Genomic DNA, 22780 nt, shown 5'->3' with positions numbered 1-22780 from the left:
GCTCTGCCCCGCACAGCCCGAGCGGCGCGGGACGGGGGCCCCACAACTCTCCCGGAGCCCCGGGGCCGCGCAGGAACCCGCGGCCGGCCGGCGGCGGAAATGATTCCCGGCTGGAATCATCCATCGCTCCCGCCGCTGCCACCCACCGAGCGGCCAGAGCCATGTCCCGGCGGCTCTGTCGCCACCGCTCTCCGCGATACTCGGCCAGCGCCGGCGGCACGGGGGGAAACTGAGGCGGGAGGGTGGCGAGGCAGCCCCGGGCAGCCCCACGGCTCGGGCCAGCTCGGCCGCGCAAGGCGAACACGTGCAGCGTTTTTTCTCGCAATGCAGTTGTTGTTACTTATTTTATGCGGGATGGCGTGAGCAGAGACAAAGCAAAAGCCATTGAGAACGCAGAGACCACCTGCCTTTCTGTGATAAAAGCCACATAAAAATACACCAGAACAACCGAACTCTCTGAAACCCAGCACGTTGGTATTGCCTTTCCATAGAATCACTAAGGTTGGAAAAGACTTCCAAGATCAAGTCCAACTCTTAGCCGAATTGCACCATGTCCACTAAACCATATGGCACAGTGCCACATCTGCTTGTGTTTTGAACACTTCTAGGGATGACAACTCCACCACTTCCCCTGAGGAGCCTCTTCCAATGCTTGACCACTACTTCAGTGAGGAAATTTTACCTAATACAAATATTTTTGTTCCCTAAGGTACACAGTGCACTGTTACCTGCTGCCTGGGCTGCCTGTTTCCAAGCCCCCCACCGCAGACCTGCTTTATAAATTTTGTCGCCTACCAAAGCAATGAAGAACTGGGCAGAAGCCCTTTGGGTCTATGAATTTTTGCCTCTGTTACACTGTTAACCTCACTAGATGAGCCCTGCCCGGCCAGCTGCCGGCTCAGGGATGCTCTGGAGGCAGCCCCAGCACTCTTGCTCTGCCCAGGAAGGCAGTGCTTGCACAAAGCTCAGAAAACACAGCCCAAGACAAAAACCCCACCATATTCCACTTCACAACGGCACCGAGCCCCTGCCAGTCACTGTGAAGCCAGCTCCCCCACCCTAGAGCAGCAGTATCTCAGGCATGGGGAAACTGAGGCACACCCCGTGTCCGTAGGCTTTGACATTTTGGGGAAGTGGGTGAAAATACAGCTGCGGGAGGAGTGAGCTGTCCTGGCTAGGAAGGAATGCACCCATGGCCACCTTGTACACGCAGGTCACTGGTTTAGGTTGTCACCCACCCCGTGACCCTCCTGGCCTCCCAGTGCGCTGGCGGGCATTGCCCCGTCCCTCACCAGCGGCTCGGGAAGGGGAAGGGAGTTGGTTTTGTTGTGCAACAAGCGCTGGCTCTCATTGCAGCAAACCCAGAGCACGCAACAGGCTGGCACTGCCCCATGGCCGGGCACGGCTCTGCCGTGCCCCATCGCCCCTGCCACCCCCTACCTCAGCTCCGGGAAGCCCAGGAAAGCTCTGCGTCACCTGCCATCGCACCCTGCTTGCACAACTCCGCTCTCGGGGATCAAGTCGGAGCGCGTCCGTGCCGGCTCAGCTCCCGGGGCTGCGGGAACGCTGCCACGGCCGGAGCCACCCCACGCGAGCCGGGAGTCACCGCCGGCCCCGCGGCACCTGCGGGTTTAATCCTGCCCGGGACGCAATCCCGGAGCAAAGGTAGCCGTGTGACCTGCCACGGCACGGGAAGGTGCTGAGCTGCAGCGCCCCGAACCACAGCAGAGGGAGGAGGTTCTCCACGTCACAGGCATTGCACAAGCCCAAAGCTCCCCAAGAGCTCCCCGTGGAGCCTCCTCCCTGGCAGAGGAGCCCGGTGAGCGAGCGGGAGTGCTGGGCTGGGCTGAGAACTGCCTGCTGCTGACTAATGGTGGCCGGGCAGCGTTACTCACACCCGGCCGTGCTGAGCGCAGCTCGGCTGCTCTTTGACCCAGCGATGGACCCGCGAGGATTCCCCTGCCCCTTCCTTTGTGATTAATAATCCCTTCGGAAGGCACACGGGAAAATGGTGCTGCTGAAGTCAAAGATGGCTCATGCCTCAGCTGGGTTTGTGTTTGCTCTGGGCACCGAGCGTGTCCCTGTGACAGGCAGCAGTCACCCTCTGGCTGTGGTGAAACTGGGGTTGGTCTCGGTCTCCTCTCCTTGCTCTGGATCAAGCCATTGCTGCGTGGCCAGTGGTGGTCCCTGGCCTTAGCCAAGCAGAAGCTGAGGCCAGGGAGGTATTTCTGTCCCTGGAGTCACTCCCCGTGGATTCTGGCTGCTGCTGGCACAGGGAAAGGGACAAGTGCTGGTGTCAATGCAGATGGGTCTGGCCCTTCATGCCAAATTGGCCAGCCTCCTTCAGCCCTCCCTAGCCAAGACCCTTCTTCAGGGGCAGGAGAGACCCTTCCCACCCAAGCCTGGCTCTGAAGGTCTCGGCAGGCTGATCCAAACTTGACAACCCCCACCAGTGGACAAACCTGCATCGTGTGTCCCATCTCCAGCTTCCTGGGCTTGGAGGTCTCACCAGGGTTATGGTTCTGAAGCAAGCAAGCTACAGGTGGTGGTCACCACCAAAAATTGTCCCGGCTCTGCCAAAAACCCCAACCACCACCCCCAAGGGCAGGGTCCACCAGAGCCTGGCAGTAGAGAGTCAAGGTGGGGTCAGAAAGTTGTCCAGCCCTGGCACAGGCTGCCCGGGGCAGTGGTGGAGTCCCCACTCCTGGAGAGGTTTAACAGACATGTGGATGTGACACCTGGGGATGTGGATTAGTGGTGGCCTTGGCAGTGTTGGTTGGACTGGATGATCTTGAGGGCTTTTGCAACATTGATGATCTTATGATTGTGGGAAAAGGCAACTCAGCTTCAGCACTGCTGCTCCAAAGGGAGCAGTTCTCCCTCCCTACAACACGGAATGGGAGCTGGTGGCTGATCAAATGCAGCTTGAGCATGTGGCTGGTGCTGTGTCACTGCCCTGGAGCAGTGTCACCAGCACCTGCAGCCACTGCTGAGTAACCTCAGCCCTGCTGAAGAATCTCTGCAGAAGGCCAGCGGTGCATCCCTGCACCTTCACACAGGAGCTGGCCCTTGAGAGCCACATTTGACCTGGAGGACAGAGCTGTCCATAAAAACCACCGGAACAGAAAAATCTGGAGACCTCATACAAGCTCTCCTGCTTCAAAACGCCCCCAGCTTCCAGGAAAACTTACTAAAACTTCTCTCCCACGGCCATGGAAACCCCCCCTCTCCATCCCCCTCTTCTGCAAAATAAAGATAACAGAGTGAGGACATGTTTCAAAACAGAGCCGATTTCTTTTTTCCCCCTGGTTTTTCTTTCAAGGAAAAACTTCTCTCAAAAATGACAGATTTTTGTCAAACATTTCACTCATGACAAATTGGCATTGTCATCGAGGAGAGCGCTCGGCTGGGAGCTTCGGAGGCTCTTCGGGAACCTCCATCTGCTCTTAGCGAGTTAAAATCCGACGGCGCTGAGGTTGGAGAACGTAACGTGTGAGGCAAGGATTAATTAACATCGATCTGGCTCCAAAACCAGAGGCGGTGAGAGTAATTTTCATTGAGGAACTTGGCACCGCTTAGCACCTCCTCCTCCTCCAGTGCTGTCGGAGTATTTTGAGCTCCTGAAAATCACACGTGCATCAGCAAGAGTTTTTGCATTTATTAATGAAAGCCTCGATAGAGAGAAAAATCTTAATTTTTTTATTATCTCCCTATCCAGGCCATACACAGCAACTTTACCCTTCTTTGAAACAGCACTGCAAAAGCTGTTTTAAAGAGGCAAAAAAGCAACAGGGAAAGGGCAAACATCATCATGTTGGTTCCAATCTCATTTGGTGCAACTTCCTAAGCTCATCACAGTTATTTCTATTGTGTTTTTTAATTTTATCATGAGGATTGTATTTATCATCACAGACATTTTATGCCTAACTTCTGGGCTCTTTACAATATTTTCATTCAAATGCTAAAAGGCTGTAATGAGTCTAAGATAATGGCCCGCAAATATAAATGACACAGATCAGAATAGGGGGAAATTGGTTAAAAAGGAAAACAAACAGAAATTATCCATCCTAATTTGCATTCAAAGACAGTAACTGGGGAAAAAAATTGATGCATTATGGAGAGGGAGGTTTCACCTGAACCCAACAGGACCTGCTGCGCTTCTGCAGCATCTGGATCCAGCTGCAAATGTCACTGACTCCTCCCTGCCCTCCCCAGCTTCATCAGCGCTAACGAGGCGAGGGGTGGCACAGACACTGAGACGAGGGGTGGCACAGAGAGCTGAGGTGAGGGGTGGCACAGACACTGAGACAAGGGGTGGCACAGAGAGCTGAGGTGAGGGGTGGCACAGACACTGAGACGAGGGGTGGCACAAAGAGCTGAGGTGAGGGGTGGCACAGACACTGAGACGAGGGGTGGCACAAAGAGCTGAGGTGAGGGGTGGCACAGACACTGAGACAAGGGGTGGCACAGAGAGCTGAGGTGAGGGGTGGCACAGACACTGAGACGAGGGGTGGCACAGAGAGCTGAGGTGAGGGGTGGCACAGACACTGAGACAAGGGGTGGCACAAAGAGCTGAGGTGAGGGGTGGCACAGACACTGAGACAAGGGGTGGCACAAAGAGCTGAGGTGAGGGGTGGCACAAAGAGCTGAGGTGAGGGGTGGCACAGACACTGAGACAAGGGGTGGCACAGAGAGCTGAGACAAGGGGTGGCACAGAGAGCTGAGGTGAGGGGTGGCACAGAGAGCTGAGGTGAGGGGTGGCACAGAGAGCTGAGGTGAGGGGTGGCACAGAGAGCTGAGACAAGGGGTGGCACAGACACTGAGACAAGGGGTGGCACAGACACTGAGACAAGGGGTGGCACAGACAGCTGCATGTCTGTGGCCATGGAGGGGCAGGGTGGGCATCGATCAGCAAAACGTGAGTTCTCCGAGAGCTTTGAACCACTGAACCCCACCAGAATCAATATTTTCCTTTTTAAAACAATGCTGGGGGGAAGAGCACATCTCTTATAGATTCAGTGTTATTCTGGGTTTTACATTATTCATTGAACCTCATCCCATGTCATGCTGCAGTGAATATATTACCATATATGATGATACAAAAATTACACGACTCCTGCAAATACCCGATAAAGTGTCAGGCTGGGCTGCTAAAGGAGCTGCAATCGCTCATTAGCAACGTGTAATTACACTGCCACACGCTGGGGTTGTGCCAGTGCCACCAGTCACTGCACAGGGAAAGAGAAGGAAAATAATAATAATAATAATAATAATAATAATAATAATAATAATAATAAATCAGGCAACAACAAACCCCAGAGCTGCGTGGTGGGCTGTCTCAAACTTCGGGAAACATTTTTTTGTTGCAGCCTTATCTCCCCCACAGCACATCCAGGAATGTCACTGCAAGGGCCACCGTGTCCCCAGAGCCTCCCAGCTCAGCCCACCTCTGATGGATCATGGGGGCACTTGGAGGCAAGAGGCTGCATGCAGAGAAATATCAGGGAAAATGGGAAGTCTCTCGGGACAGCTTAATGCTTTACCCCTGTGTATAAATGTGCTGTGTTTCTAAAAATGGCTTTGCAGCCTCAGTGCCACATGTGATTCGAATGGGGCTGAAATTGGGCAGCTGCACTCTGATATTGGCCACTATCCTTATACCCAGCTATTATTGCCTTTTAATTTTTTTTAAAGCTGCCCTGGAGCTTCCACAGAGTTTCTAATGCTCTGTCTTCATCAACCACTCCACCTACATATACATACATATATAAATATATGTATATTAGGGAATTCAGTATAGAAAACAAGTTTTTATGACACCCAAGGGAATTCAGTATAGAAAACAAGTTTTTATGACACCCACACAACCTGCTGCATTCATCAACACAACCCAAACTTACCCAAACCCCATTTCTTTACACCCAAAACCTGACACTCACTTGACACAAGGCTTGTGGTGTGCATAGACTCTAAGTGATGCTACAGCCCAATTTTTGGTTGCTTGTAGGAATTGCAAAGCCAAAAAAAAAAAAAGCAGGAATAAAGCCTGGCTGGGATGTCTGGGATTTGTGAGGCAGGTTAGGAAAGCCCAAGGGGCTGCATGGATCAACGACCTCTGAGCCTGGACATATCCCATTCCCCTCCTGTCACTGTGTGTATCAACAGAATATTTATAAATCAATTGAAAGCAATTAATCAGCTAGAGAAAGATAAGGGATAATGAAGAAAAGAGATTAGCTGGCGATGCACAAACAGGGCTCCTCTGGGGAGGAACTGCTGTGGTTGGAAGCCTCCTCTGCAAAGCCTATTAGCTCCACTTAAAAAAGAAATTTAAAAGAGGCAACCTGAATAATTAAAAGGAAGAGTTAATGGTTCATGCTAACAGCTTCTAAAAACCTGCAGCAGCCGTGTTTGTTAACCTGCAGATAAACCACTGCTCCAGGGCTGCAGCCCCACATTCCTGCATGGAGCCCAACATTCCTGCATCCCCTGTCCAGGGAGGCTCCCCTGGACACTGTGAGCTGCTCGGGGCCACCATCCTGCTGGGTCCACCTGAGTGACCAACCCTTTGAGCTGAGCTAGAAACAGTAACAGAGAAATGACTCCAGGATGTGAGGGGAAGCCTCCAGCGATGTCAATCCTAATACTGCCCACCCAGTGAATCCCATGGTAACCTTCCCACCACCAACCTGCTCCTGCTTGGCTAAGCCAGGACTAAATATATAGCTGGGTTGGTTGCCAACTGAAAAAAATTAACCTCTGGGCAGGGCAGTCAACATTTCTGCCATTGTCTGTATGTTTTCCTACTGATTTTTCCACCTTAATCCTTCCACACCAAACTCTGGGGAGGGGCAGGACCAGCAGCATTTTCCTTGGTTAATAATCATTTATTTCACACCCAGAAGATGCCAACACCAGGGCTGGGCTTAATCCAGCCTGCAGGACCAGCACCACCAGGATGGTGCCACTAAGAACCGGGTGCTTTTGGCCAAAATAACTTCCTGAAGCTGACACTTAATTTTTGAGGAGAATCCAAAAATGTGCCACCCCCCAGCTGTGACCTGCATCCTGGGGATGTCTGTGAGGAGCTTTCCCAAATTTATGGGGAAATTGGCAGCCTCTTCCAGTGCTGTGGGATCCCACCTGAGAGCTGGCAGCAGGTGGGCATCTTCATCAGGAAGACCCAGCAATTCAGAGGACTAAACACAGCATTTCAGTGCAATACTTGCCTTTTTCAAGTAGTACTCAACAAAATTGCCAGGTCAGAGCTGGAGCTCATGGGTTTTTTTTTCCAGAGGAGGAGGGTAAACATCTCCCCCACCTTCCTCACCAACGTGCAAGGCAGCAATTTAACCTTCAAGGTAGAGCTCACATTCATTTAGTAACAGCCCTTATCTACAGGTTAGGGCCAGAGTAATTCCACCAGGAACAATATATAATAGATAAAAATAACTGCACTGCAGCACTGACAGGGATGGCACGAGCAGCTTCCTCCCTGCCCATCGATTTCGTGGCAGGTGATGGGCTGAGAGCAGGAAAACTCCCCAGGTCCTGGTGCTTAGGGGGCTAACGTTGATTTAACAGGTGTAAATCCACAGGCTGAGCCCACATCAGGCTCCAGGTGCCCCAGTGCATCCTGCTCCCCCTCCACTGCCCTTCACCCTGAACACCCAGAGCCCTGTTCCAAAAACCTTATTTTCCCCCTCTTATTGTTAATATTTTTTAAAAATAATTGAAATAAAGGTTTTTCCAAGTGCCTAAGCATCAGGAGAGATAATATTTTATTTACCTATTATGAACCACTTACTGAACTTCTAATCTATGCTTATTAAAACTTTTCACTGCAATGTTTGTTCTGCCCTGCCAGGAGGTTCAGGACACACCTGGAGGTTTTAAACCATTTTTTGTTTTCCACCAAAGTGTTACTACCACACTAAATATCACAGCACACCTGACTGTGATGAAACAAATATACCCATGCCCATAAAATCACAGACTGGTTTGGGTTGGAAGGGACCTTAAAGCTCATCTTGTTTCACCCCTGCCATGGGCAGGGACATTTTCCACTATCCCAGGGTGCTCCAAGCCCCATCCAGCCTGGCCTTGGACACTTGCTGGGATCAGGAGTTTGCAACCTCTCTGGGCAAAAAAACCCAAACTGACCCCAAATCAGTACTGGAAATGAGGTTTTTCAGTCTGGAAATGAGGAGGCAAATGCCAACCAGTACCAAAAATATGCTTGTTTTTTCTGAAATACCCACAGTACTGCTGGATGGGAGTGTGGCAATGGGTGGTGTAATGCTGCCCCATCTATTTTACACACATTCCCAAAGGCAGGAAAAGCCATTTAAAGCTGAGAGGGCTGCACTGGGTGCCTGCCTGGAATTAAACACCACGCTAGGTAGCAAAGTTAATAAAAGTGACAGCCTTTTATTCATCTTGGCTTGTGCTGCAGTGCTTGCAGGCAGCAGGGAGCTGCTCTTAGGGAGTTATCAGGGCACTGCACCAGGCAGACCTGGGGCTGGGAGGATAGAATAAAATCAAAATTTAAAATAAAATAAAATAAATTAAATAAAACCAAAGGGGGCAACAGAAGGCACAGAGCTGTATGTCAGAGCCAGCAGCACAAACCCAAGTTCTGGCAGCATCAGGGTGGGGACATATGGGTTGGAATGTGGGGCTGGATCCCTGAGGAATGAGCTCAACACTCAGTGGATCAACTCTTGTTAGGGTGGAAAAACACATCCCAGAGAAGGTGTGAGGATGCACTGAAACCCAGCTAAGCAGAGGAAAAAAAAAAAATCATGTGTTTTATTTCCATCCAGGTGAAGCAAACCAGTGATGCCTCCTGGGGGAGGGCACTCTCTGCAATGTTCTGTCTGGAGAGCCCAGGGAAGTCGAGCATAGCAATTCCTGCAGCAGCAAAGCACCAGGTGAGTGAGCAGGGAGCAGGTGAGAACATCAAGGTCCAAGAAAACACGATCCCAGTGACCCCAGATGCTGCATCGTGGCTGGAAATAGGTGATGGAATGATCAATTTGATTTTTAAACTGCACTAAACGCCTTCCAAAGCTCCCCAGGAGATACCCAGCGCTCAGTTCAGGTCAGGGGGGGATGTACCAACCCTTCCGTGCCCTGTTTTACTTGGTTATAGAATCCCAGAATGGTTTGGGCTGGAGGAGATATCAAAGCTCATCCTTTTCCATCCCCTGCCATGGCAGGGACACCTTCCACTGTCCCAGGCTGCTCCAAGCCCTGTCCAACCCAGCCCTGGACACTTCCAGGGATCCAGGGGCAGGCACAGCTGCTCTGGGCAGCCTGGAAAGTTCCTGCCAGTCTTGCATGGGACAGCAGCCAGGGCACAGTGGCACTGCCAGGAGGAGGAATCCTGGCACCAACACGACATCCTTGATATCCCTGAGACCATCCAAGGATAAACACGGGGCAGCAGGGAGGGGAGGTGGGACAGGAGTAAGGAGGAAGAGAAGGGAGAGTTTATTGGAGCAAGATGTGCAGCAACAGCAGCTGCCAGTTTTCATCACTTCATCACAAATCTCACAGCAATGATTGCATCTGGATTCTTCTTTTCTTTCTTCTCTTCCCAAACTTTATTTTTAAACTCAAGACTCATGAAATTCTCATAAATAAATCCCCATGACCAGTATAGAAAAGACTCCTGCATTTCCCTCCATGTGCTGCACAAGGCTCAGCAAGCACAGCTGATAGCAGGAGCCCTCACCCCTTCCACATGTACTTCATAACCCAAACCACGATTTTCAAATAGCCAGAGCTAGAAAATGAAAATAAGCCATACATGATCCTAAGAGACAGGTAGCCAAGAAGCAATTGTATTAACTCAAAGCTAAATATGATCAAGAGTAATAATTCAAGTATGGGTTTTCAATGTGGTACTTGAGGAAGACAAAAAAGATGTTATTTCCTGCTATTTGTTCACATAAAGGTTCTGCAGGCATCCACCTTTTCTACACTGCCCTCACAGGACCTCTCCCAAGCTGTGCCCAGCACTGGGCATTTTCCCAGAAAAAACATTGTTGTACTGAATAAATGAGGCCAATAATAACAAAAAAATACCCAAAGCAATGGGGGGATTTGGAGGAGATAAAAAAAGCCACAGGCAAATGCAATTCTTTCTACTTAGTGCAAGTACTTAGTGTGGGACTAGGATGGGAGAAAGGGCACCCAAATGACTCCAGGATTAGGTTTATAACTGGGAAAATTAAAAAAAATAACGGCTCATTCACACACTAGACACCCACTACCCCCCCTCCACACTGCTGAGCACACTCAAAAGATTTCAAAGCCTCAAAATTCTTCAAAACTCTTTTTTTTTACTTGGTAAAAACAGGGACTTAAAAAAAATAATCCAGCTGTTTTGTGCTGGGACAGGATGCTGGCCAAGTCCCCTCTTTCAGAGGCCGACTGTGAGATTAGAAGAAAAGGTATCTAAAATTCAGGCTGGGTGAAAGGGTCTCCATTTCAATATTTCTAAAGATGAAAGTCTCAGCAATGCCTTAAATAATTCAGAACTTTTAGGAGAGGCACAGCACAGCCCCACGTTGAGCCACTTTTGGTAACTGCTCTTTTCACCAACTTCCCCCCAGCTATGCCACAAAAATGATGGAAAAAATCCCTTTATTTTCTTAAGGGAGATTCACCCTCGCACCACAGTCCCCACAGGAGTACAAATATTTGATGCAATCAGAAAGAAAACAAAACCATCCCGAAATGACAACTGAGAGGGAAACAATCTGGGAAGTATTAACCTTCAAAATCTGTCTCTTAATTCTGGTTGTGATTTCTGCAGGCGAGGGAGGAGGAAAAAACACAGAGTGGTGTCTGCTCCTGCCTTACAAAGGCAACTTGAAATGGGATTTTAGGAGAACATGACTAGGCCAGAGTTAATGCTATTAAAATTCAAAGTGCAAAGACAACCGATAATCCCAGGCGGTTCCTGGGACAAGAATCCGATCGTGCAGCACACAGAGATTTGGAGCTGCTCTCTGCTATTGATTTCCTTTTATTGGAAGGGAAATAAAAAAAAAAAAAAAAAAAAAAGGGAGAAGGATCAAGAAGGAAACCCAAAGCTCTTCATCAGCTCAGCTCGCTTTCAACACCCACCACGGCTCAGCGAGCAGAAAGGAAACCGCTGGCAAACTGAACTCAAAAACGTAGAAAAAACAGAGATTTGGAGACAAAATCATCCCCTGGGCTGTCAGACCTGCCCAGGCGTGGGTGTGTGTGTCTGGCAGAGCTGTGGAGCAGCAGCGTGGCACAGCCCGGAGTGGGGCACAGGGCAGGGAGGAGGGGATGCAGCTGCAGAACAGCCCCAGAGCATCCGCAGCAAGACACGGCCCATAAACACAAAATACTTCCCCCAGACCTGCAGCACTGCCCTGGGAGCTTTGGAGAGCTGAAATCCCAAACTTGATCATGGTCCTGTGCACCTTCATTTCCTGCACGCTTCAGCCAGGCTCTGCATCTGCAGGAGCACTGAGGGACCACTTAAGAGGAAACAAGTGGAAATGCAGTCACTGTATTTATACACACAGAGTATTTTTATTTTTAAATTATTTTTTTTTAAAAGCACGTGGTCAAATACTGCCTTGATTTTGAACCGATTCATCCTACAGCCAGAGATTTTCTTCTGTTCTTCAGTCACTTGCAAAATCCTCCCAAAAGATTGCTGGGGGTTATAGAGGAATTATGTTGGTTAGTGAGCCAGTTATTATCCCTCTGATAAGAGGAGCTGATCTGGGCAGAGAGGCATTGGCTCCACACGATTTGCAAGGAAAAATTAAAGCAGAGATAGTGGCAGGTTTGCTCAGCTCCTGCCTTATCTCCAGAGTGTGGCAGAGATATTATTTGATCCAGTTCCGGCCAGGGAAGGAAAGCAGGGCTCCAGGGGAATTCAGCAAAGGCAGTTTTTCCAGGCACTGGCAGCTCTAAGCACTGCAGAGAAAATCAAAATACAGCAGCAGAGATGTCCAGGGGCACCTGCATGCTGGGAGCTTTGGGAACAGACACCTGGAAATTGGGTGTCCTGTGACTAAGGTTTATTATATGGTGAAAGGCACCCACAAACCTGCAAGGTGTCGTAAATCCCCTTGCTTAGTGGATGCAATCAAGCTGGACAGGCTGAAAGCAGCCCTGAGGGGAGGCTGCACACCCAGGAGGGCTGGAAGTGTGAGCTGCCCTCCAGAGAAATCCTTACAGCACCCCAAGCAGCACCTCCAGAGAAAATGTGTCCAAAAGAAACTCTCCTCTGCCTTCACAGCTATAAACAGGGCAGGACTGGATGCTGCCTGTGGTGCTTTACACACTTGCTTCAGTTGGGAACCACTGGGAGATGATTTGCAACTGAGGAAAGTTTTTTTTTTTTTTAACTTTCATAACATTTTATTTTTAGATTTGGGGTCACCAATCAAGCTCCCTGGAGCTATTCATTGCCCTGAGCCTGGGTGTGAGAGGGCAGCACCACACAAAGCTCTCCTCAGCGTGAACAGAGATGAGGATGTGGTGCAGGACAATGAGGTTTGTCCCAAAGCCAGCTTTTCTCTGGGAATTGCATGGTTGGGAGCATGTTCCTCTCCCCCCTCCTTAGGAGCTGTCATTATTTGGGGTCAGTTAAATCCCATTTATACTTTCAAGGGGGTTTCTAAGCCTTCACCACTCTGCAACAGCAGCACAAGGAGATTTACATGCAGGAATCTCTCTCCAAATGTACCCCAGGGAGGAAAAGGGTATCCTTGGGAAGATAACAATATTTTAAGGGCTGGGTTTTTAATTTTAAGACATATTTTAATCCGAATTGTCTGGACCCAAGGGTCAGACAAATGGCATTTGCTCCAGCCACTTCTCATGGTCTCTGCCATCACAGCAGAGGAAGGGAAGAAAAGCAGATCAAAAGAGCCATGTGGGGAAAATAATGAGTTTGGATTGTACTGGTGGCACAAGGTACAACACAGAGTGAGGCAGGAACAGAGAAATCCATATGTGATACTGAATTTCTTTTACCTACTACTGGGCTTTTGAGTACACCAGGTATTTGAGGAAAGACACAGGTAAACCCAGAGGAACTGCAGACCTGTTGCAAATGTGAATTAAAAACCTAATGTTTAGGTAACCCAGGAGTTTTTTTTTAAGGGAGCAGTAACAGTGCCTGCCCTGATGAAGCAGTAATGGGGCACAGAGGTAACCCCAGAGGCTCAGTGCCAGCAGCATTTCCTTCAGCACAGGGATCCCCTGAGAGAGCACCCAGTGTGGGATATGGGGTGATGGAGGAAGCAAAGCCCACAAGGGAAGCTGGGCTGGTGGCTCTGCAAGCACTGCCAGAATATTTTAGGGAGCAGCTGTGCCTTACTGAAAACATGGAGAATCATCCCAGCTCCCAGCCTGAATCCCAACCCTCTGCATATGGCAGTTCCCAGGCTGGGTAAGTGCCACAAAACCTTCCACAGCAGTTGCTGAAGGACAAACCAAATGAGAGGCTAAATTCTCCTGAACACACCATTTCAATAATTACAGCCCTTTTATACTCTGCAACATCCAGTCAGGGAGGGACAAGAGAGGCGGCCAAGGGTGACCAAGGGGATGCTCAGGCCCCTCAAAGGCTGAAAATGGATTTTTCCCCCCTTGTTTTCTGCAAAACAATTACTTCTTGCTCCTTGGACTCACTTGTGCAGGATTTTACTGTCCAGGATACACGTCCTTACCCTCAGCTCACGTGCACATTCCCACCAACCCTCGTGGATCCTGCAATGCACCACGGCCTCTGCGCTTCCCAGGTCCTCTCCATCTCCTGGAGGGGCTCCCAAAAATAATTTATTGCAGTCTAATGTTACTCACTTATACATGGAGGCCTTTTTAATGTGAATTGTTTAATTTGAAGTCAAAGGCATGTTTTAAATTAATACCCACAATGAGGGGGGGAAAGGAAGCACACTCCAAAAAAATAATATTTGCAGGAGATAATTCCACACATGAATATTCTCCATCATCTCCCTATCCTCCAGCTCTCCTCTTATCTATCCCCAAAGCTGCAAATGTTAACTTCAAAGCCAAACACCGTTTCTAACTGGAAATCTGGTCCCCAGTGGATGTGGGGAGCTGAGGAGGATGCTCAGCCCCAGCCAGCGTGTCCCAGGAGCTGGTGAGACCCCTTTCCTCAGGGACCACTCACCCAAAAATCCCCACTACACCCTGCTGCACATAAACACACACACTGCCCTGTGGCAGCACATTCTTCTCTCTCTTAGGATTTTTTTTATAGAGGAGCACAGAGAGAAGAAAGAGGAAACAATTTCTGTTTCTACTCATTGTTTTTCTCATGTAGAATGTGCTTTGAGAATTATTTACCTGGGGTGATTGCTTGATTGGATTCTAGTAAAGATTGTTTGAGCCTGGTGGCAAATCCAATCCACCTGTGGGTGGACTCTCAGAGAGGGTCACGAGTTGTGAGTGAGATATGGTAGTGAGAAAAGTAGGTTTGTAGTTTTACTATCTCCTTTAAATAGTTTATTAATGTATTATAGCATAGTTATAATAAAGAAATCATTCAGCCTCCTGGAGTCAGACATCAGCATTTCCTCCCACCAGGTTCACCTGCATTTACAACACTGCCCCAGCAGCTGCACCTTCCCATGGCAAGTGCCAGGGAGCTGAACCTGCCCCTGGCTCTGCAGCACGGACTGCCCAGGGACAGGCAACTCCATGGTCCTCACTGCAAGACATTCCACATCCCAGAAACAAGCCCCAGCAAGATGTGGGGAGCTGGGGAACGCTCCATCCAACTGGATTAAGCTCCAAAATCATCTCTGGAGATGCAGCTAAGCAGCAGCTCTCCCCAGAGCAGCTGGGGCACTACGGATGCGCGCACAGACCTAATTCCTCCCCGTGCAACAGACCCCTGGCATTTATCTCTGCTGCCCAAAGATCTGCTGGAGGATCTCACCATGAATCAGCATCAGCCAGGGCTCTGCTCGCTCTGCTCTGCCCCCTCATCACAGCAGTAATTCCCCACCCCCCCCCCCCCCCCAAAAACCCGAAGCAAAACACTGAGTGAGAAGCAGCATTTCAGAAGAGCTGCAGCCCCAGACTCTGCAGCTCTGACAGGAATGGAGGGGAGGCATTTCCCTCCCAGTGAATAGCGGGTTACACATTCTTTGGCAGCCTGTTGCCATTAGCAAACACAATCTGTATTTCTGCCTCGCTCATTTGTTTGCCAAGTGCATTGGAAAGGAATATTTTATCCGCTGCCAGATAAAACCCATAAGACACCGTGCCCAAGGTTTTGCTGCAGGTATGAGGTTTGCTCCTGCAAAAGGACCTCCACAAACCCCACCTGAATCAACTCCCTCCCACATGGGTCTGAGAGTTCAACACAAGGGTGGGGGGCAAGGAGGTGTCATGCCAGCCCCTCTCCTGGCCTGGGACAAAAGGTGGTGGGAATAAGGGGAAAATTGGCTGCACTAGAGCACGGTTCAAAAGCTCCTGCTGGATTTGGGATGGAGAAGAGGAAGAATCCTCCAGCTCCCAGCCCGAGCTGCCGCCTGTGCCGCCGCCTCAGCAGGCGCTGGTCCCTGTCAGCGCCTGCAGCTCCTGGAGTTTGGTCTTGTGCAGCTCTGGCCCAAGCTCAGCTCAGCTCCTGGACGCTGTAACCCTGGGTTAAACCAAGCTGCTTTCAGCTCACGCCCCGGTTCCTTTGCCTAGGGTATAATTTAAACAAAACTCCCTGAAAATGCCCAAACCAGACATTTGTGGTTCCACAAGTATTTTTTTTCTCCCCTTGGTGATCTGCACATCAAACACATGAAAAAACAAGACAGAGGAAAGGGCTTGTTTGAGTTATTTTCTCTTTCCTCTGACCCAGCTCTCACAGCCGAGCCTTTCCCGCATCCCCAGCGCAGCAGAAGCAGAGTTCTGAACACACATGGGAAGAGATCCTGGGAAAGGGGAGCAGCCAACTCACAAAGTCCTGTCATCCAGCCTCAGTAAGCTTAAAAAGCCTTTTTTACCCCCCCCCCTAGATTTTAATTTAATTTTTTCCCCCATTTCCTGCCTGTGTTCTGCTCCTCCAGCTGGAACGTGCTCCCACGCAAAACTCCTCCAAACCTGCACCAGGGGCTATTCCTATGGGAAAGCAGCTCCAGTGCCTGCTTGGAGCCCCAGCAAGGGAAAAAGCACTCCCAGGACAACACACACTGCCAACACCGGGTCCCTGAGCCCTTCCTGTGAGACTCCCCCTCCCCAGCAGCCCCGTAGCCAGACTAGAACTGCCAACCTGCATCTGGGGAGCTCCCAAACCCCACTGGCAACTTCCACAGCCATCCGGTTCCACTTCTCATTTCCAGAGCAACCTTTCCCCTCTTTACTCGGCTTCCAAGTTCAGTTGAAGACATTAACCTAATTACAACTATTGCTGGCATCGTTTTCATCTCCCTCTCACTCCCCCTGCACTCAGCCCAGGTCAGTTTTGCTGCTTATCCCCAAAATTCCTGCTTGTTTGGGATTTTTTTTTTTTTTTTTTTTTTTTTTGCAACATTTCCACTTCAGCCAAAAGTCAGGAGAAAAGGAGATGCTGTAGGGGAGGGAGAATAAATGGAAAAAGCTGTGCCAAGGGTGGTATAAGGAGAAAAAACCCATTATTTTAAATTAAGAATTAAGAATACATCTGCTCCCCGGATGCTGTTTGAGCTGAGGATGGGGTGATTCTGGAAAAGGCTGGCAGGCATGGAGCAGGCAGCTCACTTTTATTCCCTACTGGCAGCCTGGAGGTAATTTGGGGGGCACAGAGAATGAGCCCCATTTCACCTCTGCAAGCTGCGTGCCCGGAGGTGCTGGAGAGCTGGGTGCATTTTCAGCAGCTATTTAAGATTAAGCAGGATTTTCAGGAGCACCAAAGCCCTAAATCCCACTGAGAGTCCCTTTGAACATTGCCACCTTCCTAAATTCCTGGTGTTTTTAGTGTCATTGGACACACAAGCACCCTAAATTCCTGGTGTTTTTAGTGTCTTTAGACACCCAAGCACCCTAAATTCCTGGTGTTTTTAGTGTCTTTAGACACCCAAGCACCCTAAATTCCTGGTGTTTTTAGTGTCTTTAGACACCCAAGCACCCTAAATTCCTGGTGTTTTTAGTGTCACTGGACACCCAAGCACCCTAAATTCCTGGTGTTTTTAGTGTCACTGGACACCCAAGCACCCTAAATTCCTGGTGTTTTTAGTGTCTTTAGACACCCAAGCACCCTAAATTCCTGGTATTTTTAGTGTCTTTAGACACCCACACAGCCCAGCCCCAGGGCTGGGAAGCTGCTGACCATCACCAGCCAGCCCAGCTCTGCACTGTGTGGAATATGTGGGGCAGGGAATCCCCATTTGGGCACTTCCAAGATGTTCCCCTCCAACCCTTTCCTGTCTGACCTGGGAGTTCAGGTTTCTCCTTTTTTTCCTCTTTTGCTCTATCTGGGTGAGCATCAGGGTGAAGCAGAGATCACTGTCTACAAACCCTCTTTGAAATGGTTGTACAACAAACCCCCCTGCATCTCCTCCTGTCCCACACAGGCCCACAGCCCTGTCCTGGTGTAGGATAAACCTTTAAACCAAGGGACAACCCACGAGGGAGATGTGGCAGCACCCCAGACCCACGGATGGAGCCACAGTTCCTGGAGCTGCCCAGTGCTCCAGCTGTGGGTGCTGCCAATCCCCCCAGGCAAACACACCATCACCCCAAATTCGGGGTGATTTTTACCTTTCTAAGGTTGCAAGGAGGGGGGATGCAGCTGCAAGCAGTGCTCTTGGGGGTGCAGACCCTCCCAATTTCTTTCCTGCATTCTCAAGCCATTTTAGTTCCATGCACCTCTGTGGTAATGCAGGGAAAGAACATGCCAAGGCATGTGTTTGGCTTCTATCATGTCAAATACATTTTAATTGGTGATAATTCCTGCGTGCCTGGTATATCCAGGTGAAAATGAGCCCTGTGTGCTCCTCTCTGCTCTGCAGGTTAATGCTCCTCAGGCAAGTTGGTGTTAAAACCAAGAGGCTGGAGCAATGGGAATAAAAAAAAAATCAGCTTTTAAAGGGCAGCTCTCCCAAAGCATCATGAGATGTTTAAACTTAGCTCCAACCTGGAAGCAAACTCCTGTTTTAATAAGTGTAAGGGATGTGGGGATATTCTCCCTGGATGGGAGGGACACGTGGCACCAAAGCAGCCCCTGGGGGGGCACATTCCCATTTTACCCCAGGTACAGGCACAGCACCTGATGCTCAGGGGAGGATGCACAGCTCTCCATCACCTCCTCCAGGCTGTAATACTGTGATCACAGAACCACAGAATAATGAGGTTGGAAGAGACCTCCAAGATCATCAACTCCAACCCATGCCCTGACACCTCAACTAGACTGTAGCACCAAGTGCCACGTCCAGTCTTTTTTTAAACACATCCAGAGATGGTGATTCCACCACCTCCCTGGGAAGACAATTCCAGCACTTTATTATTCTTTCAGTGATTTTTTTTTTCCTAATATCCAACCTGTACCTCCCCTGACGTAGCTTGAGGCTGTGTCCCCTTGTTCTGTCAGCGCTGCCCAGTGGAAGAGACCGACCCCACCTGTCTGCACCTCCCTTCAGGGAGCTGTGGAGAGCAACGAGGTCACCTCTGAGCCTCCTCTTCTCCAGGCTAAACAACCCCAGCTCCTTCAAATGTTCCTCACAGGGTTTGTGTTCCCAGCCCCTCTCCAGCCTTGCAGCCTCCTCTGGAGGTGCTCAAACATCTCAATGTCCTTCCCAAACTGAGGGGCCAGAGCTGGACACAGCGCTCGAGGTGTGCCCTCACCAGTGCCGAGTACAGGGGGACAGTGACCCCCCTGCTCCTGCTGGCCACACTGTTCCTAGTGCAGGCCAGGAGCCATTGGCCTTCTTGGCCACCAAGGCACGTTGCTGGCTCATTGCCTTATTCCCATCACCAGCCTTATTCCCCTCCAGAGGCAGATGAAGGCACCTGCTGTTTGCTTCTCCCTCCCTCTGAGCAGGGAACAGCCCCGGAGAAGCCGGGAGGGACGGAGCCCCCGAGCAGACACGGATGGTTTGGGAATCATTCCTGGGCTACGAGGGGATGAGCAGGCAGAGACCTGAATGGGCTTGTGATTAATTCACACACACACAGAGTGGAATTTATGGGATATTTCTATTTCTTGATTCACTCAGCCAGCTTTAATTACACCATGGCCAGATGGGCGCTCCATAGCATTGAGGTCTCTGCCTTCTCCCTCTCCCCAGGCTGGCTCTCACCAGCACTGGGCTTCTGCAAAGGCAGCATGAGGGGCGTGCTGGTTTGGGGGGCTCTGTGGCAGGATGAGCCACAGGACCCCCCAAAAAGGCTGTGATGGAGCCACAGCAACTCCTCCTGCACCAAGCAAGCAGGGGTGAGTTTTAGACAGAATTTAGCACAGGTAGTCACCACCCTCGGCCAAGTACCATGGTCCAGATCTCCAGGGTTTCCACCCTATTTGTATCTTCCCCCCAGTGCCCACCACCTTTTCAGGTCCAGAACTGGCAGGTGGGAATGGTAATAATTCAAATATTCATTGGGGAGTGCTGGCAAGAAAAGCACAAATCTTCCCTTTGAGCTGCATGTGAAAGGCAGCCTTTGTGCTCAGGAGCATCGTGTGCCTTTGGAATCTGTGCTGGAAATCTGAATCCAATCTGATGGGTGCCTTAATTTTATTTTTTCCAAAACACACCAAACAATTCTATATAAACAAAATATGCTAAAGCTCCTGTTTCCCTTACCTGCCTGATTATTTCTTCCTCTCTTGCTTTGCTGTATCAAAATAAACAAACATTATCTATTGATTCTGACTGTTCTCTGAAGATTTCTGGCAGAAAGCTGAAGACTCCTGAGTTACTGCAGAAAAATAACTGGATGCCCACTGGTTAGAAATGTTTCCTTGGAATAAAAAAGAGATAAAAAAGTGGCTATATCATAGCAAAGGACAATGCTTTGCTTCCTCAGACTGGAAGGAAGTGTGAAGTATGACTTCGTTAATAATTCATTTTGACAAGTCTCCATCCTTCCTGCCTTTTTTTTTAAATCCAGAATACACTAGGAAAATCAATACAAGAAATAGAAAGTTTTGCTTTTATTTTATCTTCCAGAAAGCAGCAGGGTTCACAGACCCTGCATCTCCTTGCACCCAGCACGTCCAACCATTTCCACCAATCATTCCTGCAAAAATACATTTTCCCATTTCATCTACACAATGACATGAAATTAAAGGCCTCGCTCTCCTCAGTACCTTCTGCAACCCACAAAACTTCAAATTAACCTTTTGCTTTCAGAGTAATTAATGCTGCAACACCACTAACGACCTGCTTGGATTCCAATCCACTGGGGAGCTGCTTGCTGCAGCCTGACTGGGACGCCCTTGGTCCTCAGTGGATGCAGAATTATAATCTTCTTAAGGAACGCTGTTCAGCTCAGTAATTGCCTTACATTGTAAAATCCTGCAGAAAAAAAACTTGCCCTGAAACACATTTGATATGTTCTGGTCCTTGGCCAAGCTCTGCACAAGTCCATTGGACTCTACTGGCCTTTTTTCCCTTTAAATTTTACTTTTTTGGGGTTTTCTCTATGGTTACCATGGCAGGATTTGGCACATTTCATGCACAGGGAATGAAAGCATCAGTGAAACAACAGAGACTACAATACAAGTCCTCAAGACCAAAAATCACATGAAATCCCACAAAAGAAATCTGGATTAAATCAGCTGCAATAGTTCAAACTGAGCTACCTTTGCCCTAAAACAGAAACCCTGCCCAAACTAACACCAGCCCTGGTGTTATTTCTGAGGTTTGTTCACCACCACAACCCAGAGTGATGGTCAGGCACCCTGAGGTCACCAACCGTGTGTTCCATTTATCTTCACTGGCAACTCTATTAAAAATCTCAAATGCCTAACTCATAAAACATTTGAGATTTTGTCACAAACCTACCTTGAGCTCACCTCTGGCCACTAGCTACAGAGGAGAGCCCAGGGACAGGGGAGCACTCAGGCAGCTCTGCTCACTTCCATAGCTTTGAGCAGCATCCTCTGCCAGCCAGGTCATCCAAAACCCACTTCCCATGTCCCCACCTTCCCCGTTACCTGCTAACAAACAACGAGGAAAGACCCCAGGGAAGGCATTCAAAGCAGTTTCTGGAAATCAGGAGCTTCATCTAAGCCCAGACAGGGTTAGAGGTTGCATATCACCTCCAGCTATGCAAAACCAACCCACAGGTTGGCTTATAACAAAATTCTCTTTGTTCACAAAGCCCTGAAGTTCATTTGCACTGTTTTCTCTCCAAAACACTGGGATTTTCCCCCAAAACCTAGGATTGTTGGTGTGGCACAACCAGCCCAGGTGGTTCCCCTCCAGGAGAACTTGGTGCCTGCGGCTGCATTGCCTGAGGCTGGAAACAAACTCCCTTCTGCCTGTCAGGCTGCTGGCTTTTTTTTCCACTTTAAGACCTGTGATCAGTGCTTTAAAGAGGGAATTAAACTGATGGATTGTGGATGATGTAAAACCTTGATGTCCTAGGAAGCTGCACAAATAAATGTTATCAGAGTAACTAAAAGGGGAGACAAGCTGATTTTGACACTAAATGGGATTGAGATGGTTTGAATTTTCTCCATCTTCCCTGAATCACACAGTCCTGGTATCACCCATGTACAAAACCTCCTGCAAATCAGTCACCCTGTAGGAAAGGGCTTGATTGGAACAACTTCAGCTCACGACATTCAATTTGTGCTTCCACTGGGACCAAGCCATGGCCACCCATCTCCCACCACTGCCGATCTTGAACTGAGACCAGAAGCAATCTCAAAAAAGCCAAGAGGTTTTTTTGGCAGAAACACAAAATCAGCACTGATCACGCTGTCATGGTATCAGCTCACTCTGGCTGCCAGCACATCAGGCCAGCTGTGCATCTGCACTTGCTCATTTGGCCACTAACCTGCTTTAGCAATTACAGATAATTAAAACATCGCCCTGCAGTCATTCTGATTCCTGGTGTGCCCATCTCCTGATTCTGCTCTGGAGCTCAGCTGGAAGATGAAGGACGGGGGAAACTTTCAAGGGTGTAGAGCAGTGTTTCCATCTATGCTCTAGTACAAGGACTCACACAGATGGGAGAGGTGTTGGAAGGTGAGGAGGACCAAGGCAACCCCTCTGCCCTGCACAGGGATGCTCTTTTCGATTTGCAGAACAAAAATCCACACTGGATAACCCCAGTCAGGTGCAAGAACAGACTGTGAGATCAAAGGAATACAGGTAATTTCATCTGCTGGGGGAAGGCAGTGCCCAAGCCCTGACCACCCCAGCAGACCAGGTTAACACCTTCCCCCTTTTCACTGCACATTGGGAGAACATTTCTGTGGTCCAGCTGTCCTCAGGCTGGTAAAGGTTATCAAAATACCAGGGTTTGGAGGAAGGGAGATGTTCCAGCAACGCTCCCTAATAGCAAACACCAAAGCAATCCCTTCCAGGAGGAGATAAAGAATTTCTTCCTGCACTGGCAATAAATCAAAGGGCACTGTTCAGCTGATGGGAATTGATTTTTCTCCCTTCCTTTGCACTTAGGGTGAGGCGGGACCGTGGCGAGAGCCCCCAGACGTGACAGAGCCCAGTCGATGGCAGGGAGGGGACATGGAGGGGACATTGGGCACCAGCACGTGGCATTTCTGACCCTCCTGCTCAGCTCCCACCCTGAGCCCCCTTGGAGAGAC

At 49.5% G+C, this 22780-nt stretch overlaps 1 protein-coding gene across 4 annotated transcripts in view; it reads right to left on the bottom strand.

Moving 5' to 3' along the window:
* Window positions 1–22780, bottom strand: part of KAZN (kazrin, periplakin interacting protein) — a 205260-nt gene that overhangs the window by 18681 nt on the left and 163799 nt on the right. The window lies entirely within an intron of this gene.

The sequence above is a fragment of the Vidua chalybeata genome, chromosome 22, assembly GCF_026979565.1.
Source record: "Vidua chalybeata isolate OUT-0048 chromosome 22, bVidCha1 merged haplotype, whole genome shotgun sequence".
Classification (NCBI taxonomy): Eukaryota; Metazoa; Chordata; class Aves; order Passeriformes; family Viduidae; genus Vidua; species Vidua chalybeata.
The sequence above is the reverse complement of the archived record's forward strand: the minus strand, read 5'-3'. Positions and strand labels throughout refer to the sequence as shown.